At 45.9% G+C, this 21,547-nt stretch overlaps 1 long non-coding RNA gene across 1 annotated transcript in view; it reads right to left on the bottom strand.

The window, feature by feature from the left end:
* Positions 1-2,460: 2,460 nt before the first annotated feature.
* LOC117093859 overlaps positions 2,461-21,547 on the bottom strand; it is a 33,900-nt gene continuing 14,813 nt past the window's right edge. The window contains exons 2-3 of the long non-coding RNA XR_004441282.1: positions 7,553-7,615; positions 2,461-2,674 (exon numbers count right to left, since the gene is read on the bottom strand). This is a non-coding gene — a long non-coding RNA (uncharacterized LOC117093859). The remainder of the gene's footprint in view (positions 2,675-7,552; positions 7,616-21,547) is intronic.

The following is a 21,547-nucleotide window of genomic DNA, read 5'->3' as shown; positions in this document are numbered from 1 at the left end:
AACCAATCCAAATGCCCAACATTTAACAAGTGGATAAAGAAACTAACCTGTGGTACACATGTATGATGGAATACTACTCAGCCATGAAAATGAATGAACCAATGGCATTTGCAGCAACCTGGATGAGATTGGAGACTAGTATTCTAAGTAAAGTAACTCAGGAATGGAAAATCAAACATCGTATGTTCTCACTCATAAGTGGAAACAAAGATGTGAGGATGCAAAGGAATAAGAATGACACAGTGGACTTCAGGGACTCAGGGGGAAAGGGTGGGATGGAGGTGAAGGATAAAAGACTACAAATTGGATGCAGTGTACACTGCTTGGGTGATGGGTGCACAGATCACTATTAAAGAACTTACTCAGGTAACCAAACACCACCTGTTCCCCAATAACCTATGGAAATAGAATTAAAAGAAAAAAAAAGTAGAATAGCCTTAAATTTGACACTTGACTCCCTCCTAAGCCAGGCAAGATCAATGTGTTGGGGGTTACAGAAGGCATGACTAGAAGAATTCACATGGGTTGCAGTCTTCATTCCTTACTCCCGTTTCCCATCAAGCCAAATAGCTCTCTGGCTACCATGGCTGATGCCACTCTGATCACCTTCACTGTCAACGCTATGTGGTGGCTGCTGGGAGGGGCTGCATAGACCTCCTTTCGGGACTCTATGCATAGATTCTCCTCTCTGCTGGGAGAGCCCCTGACAGACAGCCCTCAGCTGCCAGCCCCTTTCAGGATTGCCTTGGCTGAAGACCACTGCCTCACCCAAGCTCTACTGCTGTCCCAGGCAATGGCACCTAGTGTTGATTGATGGGGACAGGGTGTGTAGAGGCCCAGTCAGCACTCTCTCCCTTGAGCTGGGCAGCTCTGAAGGCTCATCCCATCTTCAGGACTCTCTGCCGGGCTGGTTGCAGCGTTTGGCAGAGACTTCATGGCAGCCTGACTTCCTCCTCTGCTCAATCCTATTTCCTTCCTTGTCATAGATGGGATCTCAGGTGCACTCATTAGCAAACTCCTGCACACTAATCTCCTTCCCAAGAGTCTACTTCCCAGGAAACCCAGCCTATGTGCTCCACAAGTGGCCTGCAAAGAGAGAAGAGACTGGGGAAGGGAAGAGAGGTGAGAAGAATCATACACACACACTGAGGATAGGCACTGCCGCTCCCTTCCACCTCCCCAGCCATCCTGGCCAGCATTCCAGCCCTGACTTCTCTCCAGGGAATGCCCTCAGGCATGAGTTCTGCTCTCCAGTGCTGTCTGCAAGCTTGGGTTCAGATGAGCAAGTCTGTTATTCTTGAGTTTTACAAGTGGTTGAGTAAACAGCCTTTACTTTGATCAGGCATGTGGCATCTTAAACAAAGGCATATATCTGCTCCTTTTATCTAATATGGGTTATGTGATCTGACAGTGCCAGGGTGGACACCAGGGGTCATTCCCACTGCATCCAGCAGCCTTGAGGCTCTGGGGCCAAAAAGGTGACAGGACAGCCAGAGATCTCAGCTTTTTGGCCAGGACTGCGTCTTTTTCCTTCACAGCTTTTCCCCCTGCAACCCCTGAACCTCTTATAGACCATCTTTTCAGTTTCTTTTGGCTTCTCTGGTCCTAAAGATGCAGAGAGGCCTTGTCTACTTGTCAGAAGTATTTCCTGAGTACCTGCTTGGAATCAGGTACTGTGCTGGACACAGAAGGTTCAAAGAAGACCAGAAACATTGTCCTGGTGTTGATGCGCACGATCCTATGCAGAGACAGATGAACAAGCTGAGAGGGAGGCCACTGAGAAGTGACTGGAGACCCAGAGGAGGGGACTCCCACCAAGTAGGGGTACATCGCATCAATGCTGGGGACAGCAAAGCCTTCTGGAGAAGGTAGCATTTGGGCTGGGCCTGGAAGGAGAGTGAGTTTCCTGGGAGTTCACCTACTGTCCTGAGTTGCCAAAAGCCCCGGGGGCTCTTTCAAGTGCTGCCAATCCAGGCTTGCTAATCTGGGTCTCTCCTGGGCAAAGCAGCACCCCTTATGCCTAGACCTAAGCCCTTCACCTGACACCTGTCCTGGCTTCATTTTAGCCATATCCGGAAACCTGCCATCAGGTGTGCTCTTGGGGCCAGAGAGGAGAATGGATCTGTGGCAGCTGCTGAGAGTTGAGGGAGCCACAAGGGCCCAACATATTCATGAGGAAAGATCTCTGCCCTTCTATTGGGAGGCCCCGAAGGTCCAGTCTTGGAACTTGAACTCCAGATAGGACTCCCTGGTAAAGACAGAGTGTGGCTACCCTGTTTCAGACAGCAAGAAGAGGGCCTGGGTGGGGCTTTTACCTGGGGCTCAACAACCCCACCTTGGCCAGAGCCTCCCAGCCGACCATCTCAGAGGCTACAAGCAAATCTCAAATCTCCCTTCTTCCCTGGGCCTCTGCATCTCAACTGGAAAACGTAAACCTTGATCCAGAAAAGCTTCCTGTTTGTTTTGTTTTTTCTTTTGATGTAGAGCCTGTTTCAGTAAACAATGCATAGCGCACATTTAGTGTTCCCCACCCTGTGTCCAGCAGTGGGGATGAAAGGGTGCTCCAGTTCCAGTCTTCGTCCCTGTGGGGCTTATGCTGATTCATTCATTTCTACATTCTCTCTTCCACTCATCAGTTCCTTTCACAGTTGTCTGACACGTGCCAGGCTCTGTTCTAGGAGTGGAGGATACAGTGGTGAGCAAAATGTGCAGGTCCCCACCTTCACATGCCGACAGAGTGAGGAAGAAACTCAGTGAACAAACAAATGAAGTGAAATCTCCATGCCCTTCCTCCCCCAACCCCAAGAGTCGCTGCAGGAGCTAATGAGGACGCTATCTCCGCACTCCCCAAGGAGGCCAGATGCTTTAAATTGAACTTAACTTTCTCCTAAGTTTAATAGGAAAAAATAGTTTGTTTTTAATTATAAAGAGATAATGAATCCTGAATACGCCTCTTCAAAGAATGCTGCCCTTCCCCACAGATACTGATCTGTTCTGACCCCTGTTTTAGACTCATTTTGGTAAACGGACAACAATGATTCCGTGCTATCAAGGAGAAACCGAGGCAGTCAGGCAGGGAACTCCCCCAAGGCTGACTTCTTGTTGGATATGCTGCCAAAGTGCATCTCTGGGCAGCTTTGGAATTGGGGGGTGGAGAGAATAACCCCCACCCCCCACTTTTGAGCTGGTCTCTTCCTTTCCACTCTGATGCCCTGTCTATCCCTGGGGAGGTCAGGGAAGGGTGGGGCCATGTGTAGGGAATCTTGAAGTGATGTGGTCAGTTCAACGAAGTGGGTGGTCTGGATTGGCGCAGCTAATGAACATTTTTGTCTTGTTTGGTTACTCCGTGCTTCTGTTTATTTTTGCCTAATAGAACAGGCTGACTTTTGATGCTGTCCAACAACTGACTTTCTCTCTTTTTCCATCCAGCCTTACTTTGCCCTGGACTGGAAATTATTTCTGTTTTTTTCCTTCTACAGGTTCTAGGGTTTCATGAACTGCTCAATTGAAAATAATTCTAGCTGAGAGGACTTCTCCAGAATACCAGGGGTGGGTTCCAACATGTGCGAGGGGAGGTAGCCCTAGGGCACAGCCCAGCTGGGCCTGTTGCAGGGCCAAGCATCTGCTAGGAGATTGAAATCACCAGCTACTTAGAGTCGTGCAGAAGAAATAACCCTAGGTGCTTGTAAGTTTTTATTTGGGAATCTAGAGATACTTTCATTGACCCAGATGTCGTAGAAAATTAGATAAAATCCAAAAGATGTGTAGATAATAAATTTAATTTCCGAACTTTAGAGTCTAAGACACAGACTGATTTTCAGGCAAAGAAATGAAAAGACACCTCCAGGTCTGTCCCTGTGGATACTGATGACTAAGGCATCTGACCAACTCGACTGACACCTCCAGAGAAACTATTTGGGCAAGGTGTGGTGCTTGGCAGGGCTCCAGCAATGAACACAACAAAGTTTCAACCCGACAGAGAGTACTGTCTTCTTGGAGTGGGGCCTGATGTGGCACAGACATGTCATCAAGGCCATGTGATATGAGCTGCCACGTCCGGCTGTCATGCTAGTAACAGAAACCCAGGCCCCAATCTCTGGGTTGGGAGGTTGGGAGGCGGGGACAGACATTAGGGAGGGCTACACAGAGGAAGCAACAGTGAAGCTTAAACCTGAGGAGTAAAAGGGTAGACAGCAGTGTTCTAGGTAGAGGACATATCATGAACAAAGGCCTGGAGATAAGAGAAAAATCAGAACTTCAGGAAACTGAATGAATTCAATATTTCTGGATTAGAACTTGTGATGTGGGTGGGCAAATGAGGACCCACCCTAGGCTGATGTGTCGTCATAAAGGTTCTTATAAACTGTGTCAAGGATGACACTGCTGCAGTTTGCAGCAGTGTCTCAGTGTGCAAGTGACAAGGTCAAATTTTGCTTGAGCCCAGGAGTTCAAGACCAGCCTGGGCATCATAGCAAGATCCTGTCTTTACAAAAAATTTTAAAAATTATCCAGGCATGGTGGGGCATACCTGTAGTCCTAGCTACTCAGAAGGCTGAGGTGGGAGAATTGCTTGAGCCTAGGAGGTCAAGCCTGCAGTGAGCCATGATTGCACTACTGCACTCCAGCCTGGGCAACAAAGCAATACTCTATTTCAAAATAAATAAATAAATAAAATTGCATTGAGAAAAAGGATGCTGGCTGCAGTGTGGAATATGTTGGGTATAGTGAAGGCTGGCAAGATAGAAGCTGTTGTATTAATCAAATGAGAGAAAGTGGTGGTGGTGGATCAGGGTCATGGTGGTGGGAACAGCAAGAATGGACAGATGGGGGAATCAATATAATTTGGTGATTGATTAGACAATGGCTGTATTGGAGAGGAAGAAACCCAGGATGACCTCTTGTCATTCATCTCTAGAAAAGAACCGAAGTCCATTGAAGATGGGGAGAGAGATGGCAGGTTAGCTTTGGAGATACTCATGAGAGATCCAAGAGCAGATGCCCAAAAAGTTTAGGCTTAAAGTTATTTGAAGCCCAAAAGGAGAGGCCAAACTTGCCTATAGAGTATGTAGGGTAAAGAGAAAAAATACAATAAAACCCCAAGGAAATGACATATTGTATGGAGAGAGAAAGAGAGAGAGCGAGGAGATCATGAGAAGTAAGTCTCTGAAGGAGCCCAAAAAGGAATGGCCAGAAAAAGGTAGCAAAGAAAGAACCCAGGGAGGCTGTGGTGTCTCATAAGTCAAATTTTTAAGAGGCAGTTATGCCCTCATGATCGCAGAAAAATAAAACAGGTTAGCTGAAAATTGAAAAGTGTTATCTGTCTGCAAGCATTTAAGCAGTCTTGGTGAGAGTTGGAGGGCTCCAAAGTCAAACAGCAGTATGTTAAAGAGGGAATGGAGCTATGAGAAGTGGGTCCAGCAAGAGATGATAACTCTTTAGAAACTTGCTGGTTGTGAGAACAAAAAGGTCTTTAGGACTGTAGGAGATCTCTTTCTTCATAAGGATGGGAGATGTTTAAGTATGCTTAATTGTTGGAAGGAATAAGCAAAGAGAGAGAAAAAGTGAGAGATGATACAATCTAGAAGAAAGCTGGGCACGGTGGCTCACACCTGTAATCCCAGCACTTTGGGAGGCCCAGACAGGTGGATCATCTGAGGATGGGAGTTCAAGACTAGCCTGGGCAACATGGTGAAGCTTCGACTCTACTACAAATACAAAAATCAACTAGGTGTGGTGGTGCATTCCTGTAATCCCAGCTACTTGGGAGGCTGAGGCAGGAGAATCGCTTGAACCCAGGAAGTGGACTTAGCAGTGAGCTGAGATCGTGCCACTGCACTCCAGCCTGGGTAACAGAGTGAGATTCTCTCTGTCTCTCTCTGTCTCTCTCCATACAATATGTCATTCCCTTGGAGTTTTATTGTATTTTTTCTCTTTACCCTACATACTCTGTAGGCATATAGAGTATGAGTGAAGAGGGAAGAGCCCCTTATAAAACCATCAGATCTGGTGAGAGCTCCCTCACTATCATAAGAACAGCATGGGAGAAACCTCCCACATGATCCAATTACCTCCCTCCAGGTCCCTCCCTTGACACCTTGGAATGACAGGTCAAAATTTGGGTGGGACTACAAACCATATCAACATCTGAGACCCAGAAGTCTCAGAAAAATAGAAGTGAATGTACAAAAATGAGTAAATCTTTAAGGGAGCTAGGATAAGACATTGGATCTGAGAATGAGATGGTTCTAGTAGTTAAGACTTGAGAGAGTTGTAGTTTTGGGGAGAAGGTACGGTGCACCTAGGTACGCAGATGGCCCAGCACCTGGCTGGCTGGCTAAAGTAGGGTGAGGTCACTGAGATGGGCAAGTGGATCAACTATCTGTAACTCAACAGTGATGGGCTAGAGATCATCCTTGTTAAACCTGAGTTCACCCTTCATAATGACAATATTTGGTGATAAAGGAGGATGTTGACCCAGTTCTCATGATTCCTAGTGAATGACAAAAGTGCCCAGGAGATTGGTAAATGCTGGGGATCACAAGAAGTAGAAGGTAGCAGAGCCAGATGGTGCTAATCTAAAAGGTGCAGAGGCAGAAGTAGAAATAGTTCTCAAAAGGCTTGGGATACAAAGAAGACAAAAACTCCTGATCCTGACATGCCACCCTTGAGGGCTGCAGGGAAAGTTTCTTCCTAAAGTGTATCACCAAGACCACAGCATTCACTGTGACAGAACAGGGACATTGAAGATATAAGGTGTATTTAAGGAGGTTTGTTTATCAAGAAACGTGGCTTCCATAGATCAATTTAGAACGGAGAGGAGCACAAGGTATGTGCTCAGAGAAAAGCAAGCTCTGTATAACATAGGAATAGAAGATGACTAGAGGTCAAAGACAGCAGGAATGGGAGGACAGTGAAGTCAGCCTATACTGGAGAGATACTAGTGAGTGGAGGAAGAGCGCCCTTGCCCTGAAGGGCCAGCCAGCAGGCGACAGGATTCATTGATCCGTTGGATTCTACCAAGTGTTGGAAACACTTATTGAATCCATCCCTATTGTCTTCAGAGGCATCTAACCTGATATGCCCCACTCCTGTGGGGGCCCTCAGGACCAGCCAAGTGTCCATACCTATGGTGGGCCTGGTGCTGGTCTCAGAATTTCAAAACTCCCACTACTGCTTCTTCTGTGAAGCTCCTACTTCATTACTGTCAATCTTAGTCTGTCCTGGAAAATTCATTCCACCTCACATAATGAATAAATGATTCTTTTCTTAAATTAGGATTCAACGGAGTAATTGTAAAATTGGTATTTTGCTCAAAAACCCTTTCTTGGAGCTTGCAAAAATGACATTAGAGAGAAACTTTCTCAGCGGTGATTTTTATAAAATGTAGCATATTAAACTGTATTTAAATACATTGAACATACATAAATTATCACAAGCAAAAAAAAAAAGACAATTATTATGTTTCCAAAAGATTTCAGTGGCTTTCACATGAGCAAGACCTAATGACTCTGTCTATTAAAATGACTAATATTTAGAAAACTGTTTTGTGTACCTTAGGACAGGACATCTCAGCTCTCAGGAAAGAGATCAGTCTGCAGGAGATACATTCCATGTCCTGGGTGTTGAGAATTGAAAAACAAACAAACAAACACACAAACAAAACACAGTTTTAAAATGACAGCTTTTCTAAAATTTATATAATTTTCAAGGGCATAGACCCTAATTTATTGAATTTTTTTGCTCCTAAATTAGTATCCAGTGCATAATAGTCCTGCCAATGTACTTGATAAACTGAACTAAACTCCATTCTCAAGTAGCCAAATTGGAATTCAGTGCAAAAAAGTCATTAGAGTAACTCTTGGGAAAAGGGTGACTTAAGACCAATATGGATACATAAAATCTGCTTATGGCTATGGTTAAGAATGCAAGGCTTTTTCACTCTCCTCCATATCCACCATGGGGACATCCTGGAGTACCTTGAGAGGGGCTTGTCTTGAGATAGATAGCATTTTCCACACTCTCCCTCTGCTCTCTCCCTCTGACCCTCTTGTTCATGCATTGGGCTCATGCCATGCTGCTGCATGCAAAATACACTGATAATGGATGAATGGATTGATGGACGGACGGATGGATGGATGGATGGGTGGATGGATAGGTGTATGGATGAATGAGTAAATGGATGGATGAATGAGTGGATGAATGGGTGGATGGGTAGATGGATGGATGGGTGAATGGATAGATGGATGGGTGGATAGATGGATGGGTGGATAGATGGATGGGTGTATGGATGAATGAGTAAATGGATGGATGAATGAGTGGATGGATGGGTGGATGGGTAGATGGATGGATGGATAGGTGGATGGATGGGAGGATGGATGAATGGGTGCATGGATGGGTAGATGGGTGGATGGATGGATGGACAGTTGGCTGGGTGGATGAATGGATAGATGGGTTGGTGGATAAATTGGTGGATGGATGAAAGGATGAATTGGTGGATGGATGCATGGATGGATGGATGGATGGATGTGTAGTAAATGAAAGGAAAGAAGAAATTCACCCCTGAAATACTCTCACTCCTAGATTCAACATCAGTCTGTAATAACCAAGAGAACATGCTGATAGGTCCCTGAGAGGCGGTGCCCCAATGTGAAGCCACCACCACCAACTCTCTACTGGCCCCAGGTTAGAAAGACATGGACTTGTCAGTACAATAGATCCAGGAGGAGAAGGAAGAAATGCCTTCCCCTTCTGCATCCACAGTATGGATGCAGAGAACACAGATTTGTTTGGCAAATCTTAGAGTCTAGAACTGAAACCCACGTGGTGAAGCCTTCCAGTGGTACCAATCTTCCTATGCTCCCTCCTTGCCAGAGGCAATAAGTATTGAATTTAAGGCCCACCAATAGGTCTTCTGGCAGGCTGAATGAGGAATAAAGTCTGAGAACCCATGACTCTTCTTGGTAGTCCTGGTTAAAAGCCCACACTCCTCAGATGACCCAGACACAGCGGACAATAAGTCAAGTTGGAAAGATTGAGGAGGATGAGATTCCAGAATCCATATCTCTTTCTCCCACCCTGTGTGTTCACCTCCCATTCTTCCTCCTGTTTTTCTCTCTCCCCTAAGTCTCACTTTTTTTTTTTTTTTTTTTGAGACAGGGTCTCACTCTGTTGTCCAGACTGGAGTGCAGTGGCGTGATCTTGACTCACTGCAACCTTTGCCCCTAGGTTCAAGTGATTTTCCCACCTCAGCCTCCCCGGGTACAACAGGTGCATGCCGCCATACCCGGCTAATTTTTGTATTTTTTAAATAGAGATCGGGTTTCATCATGTTGGCCAGGCTGGTTTCGAATTCCTGACCTCAAGTGATCCACCCACCTCAGCCTCCACTTTGTTGGGATTACTGGTGTGAGCCACCATACCTGGCCCCCACTAAACCTTTCACTCAAAAGGGAAAGTGCCTTGGTCTGACCCTGTTGGAATCTCTGATCTCTCTCCCTTCCCCTGCCTTCCTTAACACCTCCTCCACCTCCTCTGTCAGCCAGAACTTGTGCAAATGACACTTGGAGTTCCACCTTCCCTGGCACGTCGGATGAGGAAATGACTGGAAACCTGACAGTCTATCACTACCAGCGAGTGACAATTTAAAAAAAAAAACGATTCAAGTTATGAGTGTAAGTTTTAAAATGTAACTAAAAGCCTTCATCAAAGTTTAAAGAGCTTCTTGCGCTTTTAGCATTTGCTTATTCTGATTTATTGACAATGACACACCTAGGAACAGTCATCTCTGCTGAGGCAGTGAAGTAATGGACTGTAGGGGGAGAGAGAAAAAAAGAGAGAGGGGGAAAAAGGGAAAAAAAAAGGGAAGGTGCAGCTCACAGAAGAGAGGCCGCTGATTACAGCCCACTAATTTGTTATGCACTCTGGCAAATCAGCGGTGATTCATATGACAAATAAGGAGAAAAAATTAACAGCTGTCATGTTGTGATGTGTTAATTTCCTGACAGTCTCTGCACTGAAGCCAATTACTGATTTAAGGGCAGGGAGAGAGAGCCCTGTTCAAGCTTCTAATTAGGCTTCTTCAAGACTAAAAGGATAAAAGCAAAAATAAGAGCAAGAGAATGAGGCAGGTAGCTGGGCTCCAGGAAGCTCACATGCTTTTAAAGCCCCAGTTAAATAGCTTTAAGCTTAAGTGTGTTTAAGATAAGAATTTAGAAACATTTATTCACTTTTATCCCTGACCTGGTGGTTTAGGCTTTTGTGGACTAATTGGGAGCTGAGCAGGGCCCAGGGCTCTTGTTGCCCTCTTTCTGCACGAGTCCAGCCTCTCAGATGTAATCTACTAATAATACCTTTGTTTAGCCGTGTCAACAACCATTCATCACCGTGGTAGACAAAGGGCGGTGGGCCCTCCACCAGCTTCCTACTCAAGGATCCTGCTGAATGCTGGACCTCCATTGCACTAACTGGTCCCGTGGCACTGGCCCCAAAAGAAGGCTGGTGGTGAGAGGAAGTTATGGGGGTCTGGCTGCTCAGATATCTAGGAAGCCTCCACATAGACTCAAGGGAAAGGAGAACTCATACGCTGTTGGCTTGACTTTGGTTTCTTCCAACATACTGTCATGCCTGATCCCAGTTGCCTTATTTTTCATGTCCACTGATCCAGCTATCCAGAGTATGAATGGATCTTTTCTAGGGACCCAAAAGATCTTTCATGGGAAGAGTTAAAGGGTGCTGGCTGCTGAGAGACTCATTCTTGCCCATTCTAGACACAATGGGGATTCAACAAAGTTATCCATAGCAGGAGCTCCTCTCTAGCCATCATCATCAGTCAGAAAAATGGGACTTCAGGAGATCATGTGCCTCTGAGTATGACCAGCTACACAGATAGTGGTTCTTGTTTTAATTTGTTTTCTAAGAAAGGCAGTTCCCTTCCTATCTGTGCCCTTAATTCTTTCCTAGGGCTTTTTAAAAGGCTCTTTGTAAATTTACTGGTTAGTACTCAAAAGCAGTAGTCATGGATTGGTGCTGTGGTCACAGGAGCACAAGAGCCCTTCCTCAGAGGATTCCCAGGAAGGACTTCCTCCTCAGATGGAAAGAAGCCTTATTTCCCAATGCTCATGGGTTTTTCCTTGTAGGTGGGGGAAATCCATCAGGATTCTTTGATTGCCTGTGACAACAGAGAGAGAGAAAGAGAGAGAGTGAGAGAGAAAAAAAAAAGTAGGAGAAGAAGAAAGAGAAGAAGAAGAGGAGGAGGAAGAAGAAGGAGGAGGAGGAAGAAGAGATGAAGGAGGAAGAGAAGGAGGAGGAGGGCGGTGGAGGGAGGAGGAGGACAAGGAGGGAGATAAAACCAAGTCTAAGTGGCCAGAGTGAAGAGGGAATTTCTTGGCTCACGAACTAAAGAATCCAAGAAGATCTTGCTTGGGGGTCCGAACTTCAGGTAGGAATCCTGAGGCTTGGAATCACTGCCTTAGCCTCTTATCTCAACCTTCTTGGTGTGGGTCACATTTTCAGATGGGCTTTCCACCAGCTAATGACCAACTGGAAACACACTCCACAGGTCCATGTCTGCTCAGAAAGAGAGAACCAGGCCTTTCTCTGTTAGTCACCCCATTAGAAGTCCTGAGTTGACACTCTGGCTGACAGGATGAGATTTATTAGGGAATCAACTACTAAGTTAGACCTTGATATCATTGGAATGTTTTGTACCCTTCTCATTTCAGGCTGAAATGAGATCCCCAGTGTTTGAGGTGGGGCCTGGTGGGAGATGTTTTGGTCATGGGCATGGATCCCTCATCAATGGCTTGGCGCCCTCCCCATGGTAATGAGTGAGTCCTCACTCCTATTAGTTCACGTGGGAGCTGTTTGTTTAAAAGAGCCTAGCATGTCTCTTGCTCCCTCTTGCCATGTGACCTGCCTGCCCCCATCCTTCTGGCTAAAAGGTAATTCACTCTGTAAACTTTGCTCAATCCTGACCCATTATCAATTGAGTTGAAATATGTCAGCATGGTGAGATACTGAGCATAGCATCTTTTTTAGGAAGGTTCACTGAGTGAATAACACACATGCATTTACCTATCTAAGTGCTACCTACTCACCTTCTGCAATGAGTAAAATCTTCTAGAGGCCTCTCCAGAAGAAATTCATGGTGCTGTGCTTGTACAGCCTGTGGAACCATGAGTCGAATAAACCTCTTTTCTTTGTAAACTAGCCAGCCTCAGATATTCCTTTATAGCAATGCAGAACAGACTAATACAGACCTGAATCCTAGGTCCACCATGGAGCTAAGAGAAGAGCACACTCAGACAGGAGCATGAGGAAAAGATGAATTTCCAAAGAAAATCTGGGGATGATCCGTAAAGAAGAAGGAAACCATAAATGTGCCTCAGAGTGAATCAGTGGACACAAAAGAGAGCCTTGCAGAGAACTACTAGGTCAGTTCTTATGTTTCTGGACTCCCTTCAGCTTCCTAATATTTAAATATATTTAAGGTGATGTTAGCTAATTTTTCAGAAATTTGCAGGTTGGGGAGGAAGGAAGAGCAAGGGGTAGGGGCAGAAGCCCATTGACGGTCACATTTGCAGCCAGCTCCTATTTTTGTAACAGTGACCCTAGAATTCAGATGTAGAGCAGGGTTCATTTATTACAGGGCTTTCTTTCAATAGAGATTTATCACATGTCTGGGAGTCAAACAGGCCCCTAACCTGGAGGCATTTGCACAGCCCCTGGTGATGCAGCCCTGCTCTGGGACCTGTGCAGCCCCAGCTGAGGTCACGCCAACCCTCTGCCCCAGAGAATTGCTGCCTCTTGCTGCCCGAGTGTCTGGGTCCAGGGTAAGCACATCATTACTACAATTAAAGAATCACTCATGCGTTGACCGGTAAGAGGAAAATAGGTCCCTAGAGCCCCAGCCTCCTCTGGATGGCTTCCTCCTTTTAGGCAGGTGGTCTGATTAAAAGGCTTCAATGGTTTATTTCATTAGGAGTCACTGTTGGTATTGTCTGAGACAACAAGAATCCTTCGACATTGATTTTGTTGGTGACTGCAACCCTAAACTGGAAGGGATGGCTAAAAGGTAATTCACTCTGTAAGTTTTGCGCAATCCTGACCCATTATCAATTGAGTTGAAATATGTCAGCACGGTGAGATACTGAGCATATTATCTTTTTTAGGAAGGTTTACTGAGTGAATAACACCATGCATTTACCTATCTAAGTGCTGTCCAACAGACTTATGATCCATTGATTTATATAGCATCCTTCATCTGCATCAAGATGCTCTCCAAGAGAATGCCACGGCCGAGAAGAATTCTGTGCTGGCCTTGGGGAGAAGAGGCCACCTCCAGGGTGGGCAGTTTCCACTTTGTCAACCCCTCTGAGCTTGGAGAAACACTTCCCCTGTCAGGGAGACCGTGCTGGCCAACTGGGGTTCCTTGTATGGAGTGGAGATGATGGACTGAGCTGAGTTCCGTCACAGTGGTGGAAGAAGCAGCCAACCAGCTTTGGTTTGGGAAGGCATCAAGATAATTCTGACCTAAAGGGGAAGACAAGGTTGGTCAGGTGCAGTGGCTCACACCTGTAATCCCAGCACTTTGGGAGGCCGAGGAAGGTGGATCACTTGAGGCCAGGAGTTGGAAACCAGTCTGGCCAACACGGTGAAAACCCATCTCTACCAAAAATAAAAAAATTAGCTGGGCGTGGTGGCACATGCCTGTAATCCCAGCTACTTGGGAAGCTGAGGCACGAGGATTGTTTGAACCCAGGAAGTGGAGGCTGCGGTGAGCTGAGATCACGCCACTGCACTCTAGCCTATGTGACAGAGTGAGACCAAAAAAAAAAAAAAAAAAAAAAAAAGAAGGAGAAGGAGAAGAAAGGGTAGACAGATATGGAATTGAAACAACAAAGGCAGATGAGAATCCCAGGAGGAAGGCAAAGATGCTTGACAAAAACACAGAGAGAATTCTGGTTTTGATGAAAGCAAGAGTGTTTTTGCAGGCTGAAAATCTAGGCCTGGGATGGGTAAGAAAGATAAAGAGAACAGCATGAGAAATTCCAGGGTATGTGATCTGAGGCCCTAAAAATCCAGAAAATGGACTGAGTCCTCCATTCCACTGCTTGCCATGTTGCACACCTGTTTGGCTTCCAGAACTCTTCCAGTGTCTTTGAGAAGGACTTGGAGAGACGCTGCCTCTGTTTCCATGACCCTGCCTCTTCTCTCCTTCTGTCTCTAGCTCTCACTCTCTCCATAGGTTCCCCTGTCTGCCTTAATCTTTCTTCCCTTCTCCTCCCTTTCTCACTGTTTCAGGTCCCTTTTACCATAACCAATTCTGACTATTTTAATCTCTGATGGGTTTTAATTACTACTCAAGGGTTGTAGGATATTTGTGGGAGTGAGAGAGGTCCTCAAAGGAAACAAAACCCAAACAGACTGCATGAGCAGTATGATCCGATGGGCCAGGCAAAAGTCAAGTTTAGAGTCTGCTCACTCCGAAGGTTGACCGGGTCCCTCCTGCCCTTCTGCCTCCTCTTTTCCATGCACAACCATCCTTGCACTGATGTCCATTGGCCAATGAAGAAGATGCTTCCGTCATGGTGGTCTTGGTGACAATTGTGGGACCTTGACATAGTCCATGCATGAAAACCTTTTTCTTCTTGGCTACTTCTTTTCCATCCAACAAAAGGTATTTTTCTTTCATCTTCCTTCTCCATAGGTACCTGTAGATATTTTTCAGTGCTGTGATTTAGCACCAGAGTTAGGGGGCTGTTGCATTTAAAAGGCATCATTTTCTGATGAGCATGTGGCCTTATCAGCTCCTCTCTCCCTGCGTGGCTGAGTGTTATCAGTGCATGCTGGGAAGCACTTGTGTTAGGGAAGCAAGCCTCAGCTGAGAAGTGCTGTGTTACTACAAAGCTTTCAGGTGATGGAGTGGCTAGTGCAGAGAGACACATCAAGATAGCAGGAATCTGGAGAATGTTCTCTGTAAGATTAAGCAGCAAGAACAGGTCAAACCAGAGACCCACTGTCTAAATGTGTAGGGAGAGGAGAAATAGTAAGGTATGTAGTCCTTAGAAATAAAGGAGTCAGAGTTCTCTCATTGACGTGGAAGTGCCTAGAAAGGATTCTGCATTTTACAGATGTGCAAACTGAGCTTTCATGACTTTCTGCCAGGTACCAAGCCTGTCTGGGCTCTTGGCTGGAGAACCTGCCAGACTTGCAGGTGACCTGAAGGAACTGTACACCCAACAAAGGATTAACATCTAGAATCCACAAGGAGCTCAAACAAATCAGCAAGAGAAAAACAAATAATCGCATTATGAAGTGGGTGAACGACATGAGTAGACATTTCTCAAAAGATGACATACAAATGGCAACAAAGATGAAAACATGTTCAACATTGCTAGTCATCAGGGAAATGCAAGTTAGAACCATAATGAGATACCACTTTATCCTGGTCAGAATGACCATGTTTTAAAAGGAGAGAAAAAAAAAAAAAAAAGACGTGGGGGTGGATGTGGTGAAAAGGAATCGCTCGGACACTGCTGATGGGAATATAAATTAGTACAACTTTTATAGAAAAACAGTATGGAGATTTCTCAAAGAACTAAAAGTAGAGTTACCATTTGATCCAGCCATCCCATGCTGGATGTCTACCGAAAGGAAAAGCAATCATTATATAAATAAGACACCATCAGGTGTATGTTGATTGCAGCACAATTCACGATGGCAAAGATATGGACCCAACCTAACTGTTTCTCAGTGGATGGGTGGATAAGGAAAACGTGGATCTGTACCATGAATTACTACTCAGGTATCTAGTCCTCTTCCAAAGAAGTGCCATGGCGGGAGGGAGGGTAGCACTGAGAGAGCGGAAGGATCTGACCGGGGCGCACAGACTCATTACTCTCCAAGTCCCCATGGGCTCAGAGAAACAGGTCAAATCCCAGCACTGTAAGAAACTCCACTCCCCCAAGTTCCACTGGAACCCATTTCAAATTCTGAGTCTGGCAAATCTCAACTGCCAGAAAGAGTTTATGAAGGAAAGGCAGGGCAGGAGACAGAGCATTTGGTGAGGCTGCAATTGATTTAGGCTGTGTACGCAACAAAAGCATCTGATTCCAAGTTCTCGTGAGGGAGTTTCTGACCTGGATCACAGAGACTTGGATTGATCCAGACATGAGCTCCAGCTAGTCCTAGCAGATCATAAAATGACAGGTAAAATGCCGGTGATGTGAGAAATACGTACTTCCTGGGAGAAGTGGGTCGGGGCATAGATTTCATCCCATTCTTAAAAGAGATGGTGACCCCAAAGAGCTGAAGATGTTTCTTCTCACTGCTTCTGAACTGGGCTCTAAAGTCAGACAGACCTGGCTCCAACCTCTGCTCTTCCATGTGAAACGTATACAGCCAGAGGCACTTATTTGTCCTCCATGGGCCACAGTTTCATAAAAACTATAAAGAGAGGTAACAGTACTGCTACCTCAAGGAACTGCTGTTAGGATCAAAGAAGGCATTGCACGTGAAATGATTCCCCAAGCGCCTGGTGCACTGTAACCTCCCGTTGGCACATGTGTGTGGCAACAGTGCTGGTGGAAGTGGTGGAAGCTGCAGGGCTCTAGCCCTAAGCCTGACCATAACTCAAAAGCCCCTTCTTTCAGGATTGTTGCCTCATCAGTAAAATAGGTACAGTAGTCCCAACCTGCTGCCTTATAGGGGTGCTATGATGATAATAAGAAACAGTGGGTAGAAAAGAGTGTAAGGCTAGAACAATGATACATGTAGCCTTTCCCCACGGCACAGTTTATTGGGGTGGTTCCCCTGACCCCATTACCAAGCATGGGGGCTGGGCCAGCCTATGCCAGAGGAGGACTGGTGAGCTGGCAGAGGATCTGTAACCCTGATCACCAGGTGGTTTCCCAGAGCCCATAGCTCCAGATCTTCACCTTTTATACAAGCTCAAGGGTAGCTGGGGGCGGGGAGAATTGCCTTTTAATTTAATAGGGAAAATAATTCACGTGCTTATAATGAAATGCGACAAGCAGAACATAACAAGTAAATACAATACAAACCACGTTGCAAGCCTCTAAGGTAACAGAAAATAACTAGTTTTAGTTGCTTTTTTATCTATTATGAGGAATGTCAAGCATTTGACAACAGAGTATTTAATAAAAAATACTATAATTTGTGTTTAAGCGATAGCAATAGATATTACATTTATTTTATTTCTATCCAAGGAGACAGGTTTGGGATTTCTTAAAGGAATTAGGAAATACAAAGTGAGAGGTTTAATGGGCCTGAGATGCACAGGCCGTGGGCTAGGGCTCCCTGGGGCTTGCATGTGGGGACACAGCCAGCTGGAGGGCTCTGTGACCAGCATGTGCATCCTCAGTGGAGAGCTAAGGGAGAGATGTGACCACACATGTCAGGGAAAATGCTGAGGTACCAATTGGGGGCTGTGCTGGGTATCTTCACATGTGGTCCCTAGGGGCCCCCAGAAGGTCTCAGTACCACTGGGGAGAGGGACCATGACACATTTAGAGAGCAAATAAAACTCTAGGCAAACCTCATTAGCAAACCCCAGAAAAGATGCAGTGTTGTTCTAGCTTTATTGGTGATAGTAAAAAATCCACAATGCACATGCCCATCAAAAAGGGATCAGGGGGCCGGGCGTGGTGGCTCACGTCTGTAATCCCCGAACTTTGGGAGGCTGAGGCAGGTGGATCATGAGGTCAGGAGTTCAAGACCAGCCTGGCTAATATGGTGCAACTCCATCTCTACTAAAAATACAAAAATCAGCTGGGCATGGTCGTGAGCGCCTGTGGTCCCAGATACTCAGGAGGCTGAGGCAGAAGAATCGCTTGAACCTGGGAGGTGGAGGTTGCAGTGAGCCGAGATCATGCCACTGCACTCCAGCCTGGACAACAGAGTGAGACTCTGTCTAAAAATAAATAATTAATTAATTATAGAGGAGATCAGGTAAACAAAATTTTATATCCCTCAGAGGATGGGATTTGGTAAATCCTGCACCTGGATTTACAGGTGCAGGTGGGAATCGACCTCTGTATTAGTTCATTTTCATGCTGCTAATAAAGACATACCCAAGACTGGCTAATTTGTTAAGGAAAGAGGTTTAATGAACTCACAGTTCCACATGGCTGAGGAGGCCTCACAATCATGGTGGAAGGTGAAGGAGGAGCAAAGGCACATCTTACATGGTGGCAGGCAGGAGAACATGTGCAGGGGAACTCCCCTTTATAAAACCATCAGATCTCGTGAGACTTACTATCAAGAGAATAGCACAGGAAAAACCCACCCCCATGATTCAGTTGTCTCCTACCAGGTCTCACCCATGACATGTAGGGATTATGGGAACTATAATTCAATATGAGATTTGGAGGCGGGGACACAGTCAAACCACATCAACCTAAAAAATGCAATGGTGATGGAAAAAAGCAGAAGTGATTTATGTAGATCTAAACACATGCATGTAACCAAACAACATATGTAATTTACAAACGTGTGTGTGTGTGTGTGTGTGTGTAAACATAGATTAGAAGGATTTGGAGGAAAAGTCACAATAATGCTTCCTTCTGGAAGAAGAGAACGGAAGGGGATCAGGAAGCGATGTGTAGAGACCTTAAGAGTATAATGCAGCCAGCTTCCTGGATGGGACTCAGAATTCCTTGATATTTTTTTAAACATCTGCAAGAAATACAGGACATTTTGATTTTTAGTTAATTCTGAATGTTGGGCATTTAGATATTTCCCTTTTCTCTGTGTTTTTGGTACTTTTTCCCAAAAAGAGCAAGCAAGGTGAACCCTCAGATAGCAATATGATCAGGGTGACTTCTTGGGGCCAGGAAAGGGTCTGGGAATGGGGTCAGTGACATAGAAGGTCAGGCACCCTGTCTCACCTTAATTTCATTACTACAGACAAGAAGGTTGGATTTAGATGTCTCCAGGGTGCATCTGGCTCTGGCGTGCTCACCTGCATCAACCAGCTGAAAAATCCTTTTGGAGCTTAGGAAGGAGAAGTCGGGCAGAGGAGCTGCTGAAATGATCAGAGCTTGACTCGAAGCCAAGAAAGGCTTGAACAGAGACAGAGAAAGTGTATGGGCAGGATAGTGATGCATGGGTGACTCAGGAGGAGGGCGAAGCAGTAAGACTGGGTTATAGGAGGGTTAGAGGAGGGCCACTGGGTCATTGAGCAGAGTGAGGATTTGAGGGGTCAGTGTCTCAATGTGTGTACTGGCCAAAATGTGTCTCTTGAGCCTGTGAGAGCTCAGACCCCTTTGAGTGGAGCCAGTATCATGCACCCAGTATCACCACAGTGAAATGTTAGCCCAATGGCAAGATTCCAAGTTTTCAAGAGAAGCTCAAATCCCTTCCTTCTATGAAAGCTTTTAATTTTTAGATGTTAGCTCAACTTATTTTTGTAACCCCTTTGGAGCATAGCACACAGATCTGGGAGCTGCATAGAGCCTCTAGAGATGGTCATGGGTGCTTGGACTCTGAGAACTTTCCATCTGTAGATTTGATAGGAAGAAAGCCCCTAGATGGTCCCACCCTTCCTGCAACTAAATCTTATGGTGGCTGAGCCACTTCCCAGGCATGTGAACTCAGCCAAGTCTTTCAAACTCTCAGAGCCTCAGTTTACTTAGGGAGTCAAATGGGAATTGTTGGACCTAACTCATGGACTGCTGGGAAGATTAAACAATATCCTATACACATGGGAATGTGTTCAGAACGTTGTGAAGTGCTGTTCACACACAGAGCATTAACGCTACCATTCGTGTTGGGTGTTGTGAGGTTTTATAAGCAAAGGATCTGTGTCAAATCCATTCAGTATCCTTGTGTCTTAACAACAAATGGTCAAATGTGCCTAACAATTTCTCTTGCATGGCTCCATGCAGACGATGCTAGCATTTGGGCTCTTTTAAGAGGCTGTTTCTGGTGTGGTCAGACATGACCCTTAAATAAGCGGGAGTTTCCTGGGATTTCCTGCTGGATCTGGTGCCCAATCACCATCAGGTAGCGGCACTGAGAAAGGAGCTCCCTTATCTTGCTCCAGGTCTCATCTCCAGGCGCCCCACTTGGTACTTCTGCACCTGCAGCTGTTCTCAACTGGTTGGGACCGCACCACAGAAGAGAGATCAACACTGATCTCCCACCTCCCAAGAAGACCACAATGGCGAGAGGTCTGCAAAGGCTGCTACTGGAGAGGCACCCTGGAGGATGTTTGAGGAGAACATGCTCCCTGTCCTCGGGTGAACAGAGGGCATCATGTGCGAGGGAGACGTAGTTCTGGTATTCCATAGGATCCCAAGTGGGAGGAGTAGGACGCTTGAGTTGCGCAAATCAGAGTTGCATGTATAAAATGGGCAGTTTTGCAAATGGAGAGCTACCTGGAGGAGTTCCAGGCAAGGCGAGTGGCCCTGGAAGAGGTATCAGTTACCATCTGAAGTGTAATCTGGCTATACACCCTGGGGAAAGCGTAGGCTTCCAAGATACTCCAGCAACCAAGCATCACAAGCATCCCTGTGGAGCATAGACTGGGGCCTCTTCTGCAACCCAAGCTGGCTGATCCTCAGAGCAGGACAGACCCCGCCATATCCATGGCCGATCCCACAGCCCACCCCCACCCCAGGGTCTGTCCAGGTAGCCTGTGGCATAGCCAGAGCAATTAATAACTTTGGCACCTGGATGAGAGGCCCTGGCAGGTTTCTCCCATTCTCCATTTCCCTTCCCAGTCCCTGTGAATAAATTAATCCCCTAATACATAATTAACTTGGAGTTGAAAGGTGAAGTCAAACTTAACCAATTTACTGTTCTGGAGCTGGTTTAGTTCGGATCATGTGATTTTAATTCTTTCCGTATGACCAGGTGATGGTGAAGGAGGCAGGGGGAGAGGAGAATGCACAGATTAATTTCATTTCTTAACCTCCCTAATGTGCCTGCTTGCTTGCATCGTGTTGCAGACAGCAGATCATCACATGATTTATGGGACTGACCGCTGCCTGCATCTCTCAGGCTAATGACACACACACTAGAGTCATTGATTTGTATGAGTAGCCCCCACTCTTCATTTATCACAATTTAATGTAAGAGTTTGCAATGCAGAAAAAAAAAATTCACATGGGAAACATGGACCCATAGGCCCTGCCGCTAACCAGTTATGAATCATTTGCTGCCTTTTAATATATAGACTCTTCTATTCTGGAAAATGCCCGGTAGGTCATATTCTTCTCCTGAACATCCCGACAATTAAAGTCCCCAAGAAGCTGTTTTGAGATGCATGGCCCACCAGCACCTTTGTTAGCTCACGCTCTCTTGTAATGCATGCTATCGATTTGTGTCTGAACTCTCCGGAACCCTTCATAAGCCATAACCCGCAAAAGTTTCCGAGGGCAGCACTGTGCAAGCTGAGTGTGTGATGCCCAGGAGCTCCAGGCACGAGCCAGCCAAACCGCATGTGGACGTGGGGCCTGGCCCCTTCCCCACACAAGCACTGGAGCCAGCCCAAAGGGGCCTGTAGCTCTGAGGGTCAGATCAA

The sequence above is a fragment of the Trachypithecus francoisi genome, unplaced genomic scaffold (genome assembly GCF_009764315.1).
Source record: "Trachypithecus francoisi isolate TF-2019V2 unplaced genomic scaffold, Tfra_2.0 Lachesis_group12, whole genome shotgun sequence".
Classification (NCBI taxonomy): Eukaryota; Metazoa; Chordata; class Mammalia; order Primates; family Cercopithecidae; genus Trachypithecus; species Trachypithecus francoisi.
The sequence above is the reverse complement of the archived record's forward strand: the minus strand, read 5'-3'. Positions and strand labels throughout refer to the sequence as shown.